The sequence below is a fragment of the Macaca nemestrina genome, chromosome 15 (genome assembly GCF_043159975.1).
Source record: "Macaca nemestrina isolate mMacNem1 chromosome 15, mMacNem.hap1, whole genome shotgun sequence".
Taxonomy (NCBI): domain Eukaryota; kingdom Metazoa; phylum Chordata; class Mammalia; order Primates; family Cercopithecidae; genus Macaca; species Macaca nemestrina.
The window spans coordinates 63,081,850-63,088,764 of record NC_092139.1 but is presented as its reverse complement, the minus strand read 5'-3'; the positions used below and the strand labels follow the sequence as shown (position 1 = coordinate 63,088,764).

The 6,915-nt window shown below is 35.3% G+C and overlaps 1 long non-coding RNA gene across 3 annotated transcripts in view; it reads right to left on the bottom strand.

Moving 5' to 3' along the window:
* Window positions 1-1,190: 1,190 nt before the first annotated feature.
* The window catches only part of LOC105472998 (uncharacterized), a 53,760-nt gene continuing 48,035 nt past the window's right edge, over window positions 1,191-6,915 (bottom strand). For all 3 annotated transcript variants that reach the window (XR_011613716.1, XR_011613717.1, XR_011613718.1), the window contains 3 exons: window positions 5,211-5,271; window positions 1,784-2,208; window positions 1,191-1,501 (listed from right to left, as the gene is read on the bottom strand). This is a non-coding gene — a long non-coding RNA (uncharacterized lncRNA). The remainder of the gene's footprint in view (window positions 1,502-1,783; window positions 2,209-5,210; window positions 5,272-6,915) is intronic.

Below are 6,915 nucleotides of genomic sequence, written 5' to 3'. Positions count from 1 at the left end.
ATTTACTTAAGGATCAGTGAAGGCAAGTCATATTAATTATGTCGATGTACAGATTTAAAAAAAATACACATTTGATAAGAGTTATCTCTCTACTAGGAAACAATAAAAGAATTAAAACATTGATAATTTTATAAGACATATGCTTTTGGAATATAGAGGGAGAAATTAATTTTAGTGCAAAAATATATTTAGTTTGAGGAGGAAAGATGTATTTTTATAGCGGGGATAACGCTTTATCTGGGCCTCAAGGAAGGTAAAATCAGTATTTATACATATGGGAAAAGGGAGAAAGCTATTCAGGAAATGGAGACCAGTGAATGTAGAGCCAAGGTGTGAGAAATGTCCTGAGTTGTTTGGAAACAAACTGTTGTATCAGTTTGGGAGTCATCAGAAAGTAAAATGAGTACATCAAAATCAAGAGACAGAAGAGAGAAAAATATGGTAGATAATGATTTTGAAGGCCTCGATAACCTACTAAAAAGTTTTAAAGCATAAACTATTTTAAATAAATCCCATTGCATATTTTAAGCAATGAAAGATTAATTGGGAAGCTGGAAAATCAGAGGCAAATTGTACACCCTGGGAAGGAGTTTATAGAGCCTGATTCAAACCATAGGATGAAAAATGAAATGAAAAGAAGGTGACAGGTGAACAAATGCACATTTCATTGGTGACTTCTTGTTATACTCCTTCAGTCATTATTAAGGAACCAATGCTTGCTCTTGGTTCCCAGGAAAGTGCCAAAGACTGTCCTAGGTTATTGTTTATCCATTCTGTCTATTTTATATGAACAACAGCAGTATTATTTTGGTAAGGGAGAAAAAAAAAGTATTTCTGAGATTTTTAATTTGAGAGACAGGACCATGATTGCTTTAACCAAGGTAGAGAATGCCTAAGTAACAAGCTGAAATGGTGTTAATGAAGGAAGGGCAGACAGTGGTAGTTATCTTAGATTTGATGTATTGATTTTGGGAAAGACAACCTAGTTGTTATACTAATAGGCAGTTGGGAACACAGATGAGACTGAAACTTTATAGAGATCTAGGCTGTAACAAAGATTTGCCGGTCAAATCTGAAAAGCAATCTTTTGGGAATGAATGAGGTTGTCCACGATAGTAGTAGGGAAGTGAGTAAGGAAGGACCAGAGGAGCTTGACGCTGAAGTAGAAAGAAAATACATTCATGCATACATTAAGTAATATAACATTAATACTATTTAATGTGTATTGAGGATTTATCATGGGTCAGATACTCAATAAAATGCTGTAAATTTTAAAGAACATTTTGTCTTCTAAACAACTCTGAGGCAATATTGCTATTCCAATTTCACAGAAAAGGAAATAGGTACAGAGAAGTTAGAAAATGTGGCCTGGGTGACACAGAAAGGATGTGGTAAAGTCAAGTTCTAAACTTCTATTATCTGATTCTACACTTTGAGCTTTTCTTCTCCAGGTTGTACTGTCTTTTAGGATGAAGTTCTAACTTCTCACGTATTTTCCTTCCTTAATAAAATAATGAATTACATTAATAAATGATAAAGCATTCTTTCATTTTTGCTATACACTCTACTTGAGAATATTACAATAAGCTTTTGGTATTTCCTTCCCCTCTCCTCCCCTCCCCTTCTTCCCCTCTCCTCCCCTCTACCCCTTTCCCCTCCCCTCTCCTACTCCTTTCGCCTCCCCTCCCCCCTTCCCTCTCTTTTCTTTCTTTCTTTTCTTCTTTCTTTTCTCTCTCTCTCTCCCCTCTGTCTCTCTTTCTTTTTTGTTTCTTAGGATTTTTACCTTTGTATCTGTAAGTAAAACTTGGTTTTGTTTTGTTTTGCTTGTTTGCTTTTTCTAGAAGATGTTTGATAAAAGATTCTGGGAATGTAGACTGTCCTTAAGTCTTATATGTATTTATAATTCTTACATGCATTTATATGTATTTCAACACATGAAAATTGGAGCAACTTCCTTAACCACGAGAGTGTCTGTTGTTTTTTTAGTTGTTGTTCTTGCTGCCACTATTGGTTTCTGTCATTCCTGGCTGGGAAAAACGTCAATTTGATTTTAGGCTTGGGTTGGAAGTAGGAGTCAGCGGAAAGAGCAGTTGACATTACAGGTGGGAGAGGAATTGATGGCAAATCCAGGTCCTGGCAACATAGCTATGAAAGGGGATGCTAACAGTGGTGCACAGGTTTACCTTGGGATAGCGGTATATATCTCTCCTAAACAAAAGGAAGAGAAAAGAAAGAATGAGGATACAGAGTAATTTCTGCTGGAAATTTATATCTCCTACAACAAAACTGGATTAAGCAATGGGTAAAAAATCATGGGACTGGGTATTTACCCATATCATTAATTCAGAAAAAAAGTGTGATAAACAATAGATAGACTCCTTTTTTATAGAAAGGTTGGTTTTGAAATAGAGTGCTGTGCAGCTCCAGCACTGAATGTGGAATGATGTTGTAACCAAGGCAGAAATGCAAAATATGGAAGTTTATTTACTTTTCTCTCTCATGGAATTTCCTCATGCACTGGCACCCTTTGGGTGTGTGGAAAATGAATAATTGAAAACAAATATTTGCAAATTAATAAGTCAGGGTGTGTTTAGTTAGTGAATCTTTTGATTATTCATCATAAGTGAAATCACATGACAACAAATAACTAATAAAGAGTAGCAATGCAAATTAGTACATAAGCTATCCTAAATGTAAAGGCAGGTGCTTTATATATCAATTATGTGTCATTTTTAACTTAAGATTTTACTTTTGTTCAAGATAATAACCGTTGATTATGTTTCCATGTATATATATATGTACATGCCATGTGTATGTATTGCCCAGCCACTAGCTACTTATTACTAATTAAAATTTACCTCAACTAGATTGAAATACAAGGAAATGTTCAATGACTCAGTCATAATACCCACATTTCATGACCTCAGTATCCACAAGTGGTTAGTCACTACTATATTGTCTACTGCAGAAATAGAATATTTTTAGAATCAAGGCAGCCTTAATGTTCCTCTCAGCTTGACTGAACTCTAGACAGGCTTTTTCCTATTTCTAATCTCTGAGTTCTCTTTTCTTAGAACATTTTTTGGAAAACTTGTAATTATAAATTCATTATCTGTTCCTTTGAGATGTATGTAAATCTATTTAAAAGTCTCTCACTAGTATTTAAAGCCAGGAATTTCTTTCTGCAGGATCTGGGAGCCATCTTCTTGAAATGTAAATATCAAGAATGATAGCACTCCTATCTCCCAGTCTTTGTAGGAGTGTAGGAGCCTAACTTCAGCGGGCATACCACTCCTGTGATAAAGATATGGGCTAGTTTATAACTTCAGCGGGCATACCACTCCTGTGATAAAGATATGGGCTAGTTTATTTTTCCTTTGGGAACACCTACTAGCAAAAACAGCTTATGATCTCCCCCACTCCCCCACCTCCTTCACCAACTTTTAAAATCCTCCAGCCTTTATTCCATTGTAGTTGAGTTCAAATTGAGTTCTCATCTGTCCTCTTGAATAAAATGTTCCTTGCCTGTGTAATATTGATACAATTTTTGCTTTGACATCATCAAAGTAGAAAGTTGTATTACAAAGGGGTCATCTATATTATGAAAAAAAGATAAAATGTTTTGTTAAAACTTGGCTGATACTAGAACATAGTCTTTCCTGGATTATCAAGAAAAAAAAAATGTTAACCCTGTTTATATGTGTTTTTATGTTCTTTGTGATAAAACACTTATGCATAGTGAAAAAAAATCCTATTTTCCTCAAAATGTGCAAGATTTAATGTGATAGTGACTTAAGAGCATTAGGAGCTATTATTTCTTAAGCTGCAATCTTTTTTTTTTTTTTTTTTTGAGACGGAGTCTTGCTCTGTAGCCCGGGCTGGAGTGCAGTGGCCGGATCTCAGCTCACTGCAAGCTCCGCCTCCCGGGTTTAGGCCATTCTCCTGTCTCAGCCTCCGGAGTAGCTGGGACTACAGGCGCCCGCCACCTCGCCCGGCTAGTTTTTTTTTTGTATTTTTAGTAGAGACGGGGTTTCACGGTGTTAGCCAGGATGGTCTCGATCTCCTGACCTCGTGATCCGCCCGTCTCGGCCTCCCAAAGTGCTGGGATTACAGGCTTGAGCCACCGCGCCCGGCCCTAAGCTGCAATTTTATACTTCATTTTTAAATATAATGTTAGTGATAAGAGATATAAAACAAAGATAGTCCAATTCACCTCTCTGTGTTTAAAAACAACCAGTAAACTCTGGCATCGGTCTAAAAACTTCAAATTTACCATCCTAAAAAAGTAATTGGTGAGTGTTCTGTTGGGTTTTTTTCATGTATCTACAAAGACTAAGTAAACTAGAAGTAAATATTTGAATCAATTAGAATAAACCCCTATTTTTGTTTGTTTCCTAGAAATAGTGAGTTCAAAAGTGCATGGTAAACACATATGTAGCATTGCATATATATGTATGGGGTGTGTGTGTTTATGATTGTGCATAGGTACATGCATACACCTACACATAGGTATTGATATAATGTATTATACAATAATACATACATTTTATGAAGAGAATACATTTTTGCAGACACAGGTTGGACTAATGACAATTGATATTATAATCATTACATAAGACATACTCATGATACATCATTTATTGCTTTTGGGTTTAATCCATTCACTCTGTAGAGAGGATATGAAAATACTATGTGGCCATTTCAGTGGAGAAGCATTTATATTTTTACATCCCCAATCTTTCATAGTTATCTGGTCCACAATTATTTTCCCATATATTATGTTTATTGTCTTACAGAACCACATAAAATAATGAATCTCTTCTATTTTGAATGTATCTCAATTTATTTTCATAACATTTAAGTGACATTGCTGAATTTTGAGCATATATGGCATAACAAGCTTTCAAAGAAAGACACCTCAATTTTTCTAAGTAAAATTCAAGCGGTGGAAGCTGAAGTTAATGGCCATCCAGAGAGAGAACTGACCTGCCATGGGCAAGTGATGTGCCCTAGGCATCAATCAATTTGATTTACAGAGGCAACAGGGCTCATCGACTGGTCCAGCAAGTGGTTAAGTGTAGAAGGCTGGCTGATAAAGTTTGTAGTGTTTAAAACAAATTCTGCTGAGGAAAAATCATTCTTACTTGAATTATCTAGAATAATTAAATTTATTAAGTAAATATCCCAGGTTGTATGGTAATATCATTTACCTTACACTGATACAGCATGGCATCGTTATCAGCATCTTTCTTCCAGTGAGAATTAGTCTATCTATTAGGATACAATAATATTGATTTAGTTTTTCGAAGAGCAACAGGAACCCAATTCTTATTGAAAAATAGGAAGTACATTGCAGAAACTAAATTATAGATATTAATGTATAACAGACACGTAGAAAAAGCCAGTATGTAACTCACATTCATATTATGTAGTAATGTAAACATCTAAGTGTATGGTCATCCTTATACAAATCATAGTTGCGTGTTGGGAAGTTAATGAAGATCACTGCAGAATATAACACTAAGAAAGATAGCATACCAGAGATTAGTATGAAGAAAAAACATTTGAAGTCAATGAAAGATCCAAGGCATGAGTCAGCCAGCAAAAAACTTCTGGCAGGTTAAGTATAGATGAGTTGTATGTGGTTAAAAAGTACCTTTCCCCAAGTTAGTATTGCATTCTTTTTTTCTAGAGAAAAAAATGAGTTTGCAAGTTTCTTATTAAAAATTAAGAAGTCTGTGCCAGACCCATCAATGTTTATAGACAGGCTCACCATTCAGCTTGATCCTACTGGAAGTCACTGTGGAAAGAGACCACAACTTTCCTATTCCCCCTTTTTAGGTTTTCTTCCTCTCAATTTCATGTTCTTCTAGCTCCACCTATAATTTCCCTGCTATAGTTATTGAAAATCTTTAAATTCTTCCAAGTTTGGTTTGACCCAATGAAGTTAGACACATTTCACAAGCTAGCTTCTAGCTCACCTAGAAGTCTCCTTCAGTGTTGGTTTCCTCGTTATTTGTATACTATGTCTGTTGCATGAATTCCTTGTCTGGGTTGGAGACACAAGTCTCTTTTAAGTAGAGAATATGTATTTATTAGAAATTAGGAGAAATGTCAAAACAAATATATTTATAAATAAGCAGCACTGGAAAGTAAATTGAGACTTGGCCTTAGGTTTTATGTCAGGGTGGGGTGAGAGTGGGTACTATAAGAGACCTCCGAGATTCTGATATTATCAGAGAAGTTCCCAAAGAGGAACATATACTCAATATATTACCAAATCCCTTACAAGGTAACGGTTTGCAACCTATTCAAATTTATCTGTTATTAGAGAAAGACACCTATTGGTGAGATAAATTAGTATCAGCCCCAGAATGTCTTGCAGCAGACCTGTGGTCACGCATGGGCTGTGTGACCCAAGCACTCCTAGCTTCCACTGATTCATCCAGAATTAAACACTTGATTCAAACTGAGGAATTTCTTTCTTCCAGTGTTTAGAATTTAGTGAGGTCCAAACCAAAGACCTACTGGATCTGAATACTGCCGTTTACTGCTCTGAAAAAATGTTATTTGTGTTTCTACTGCTTAAGATTTTGACACTTGATGCAGGTTTTACTTGAATCTTGGTGTTTCAAACTTTTCATTGACTTCTATTTTCCCAATCTTTACTTTCTGTTTTTGTTTGTTTGTTTCATATAGCTTATATATTTTAGAATTGAGTATAAGATTCTGTTTTTACATATTTCATGGCAAAAGAGAATTAGTATAGTAGAAGAAAAAAAAGATACCTAAAATGAGAAGGATCCATGTATAGTCAATTCAGTGTGTGTAATTATATGTACCTACTGATTTGGAAGATGACCTTTCACACACTGATGTAGTGCACAAGAGATGAGATCTTGCTCATTGTGGAAA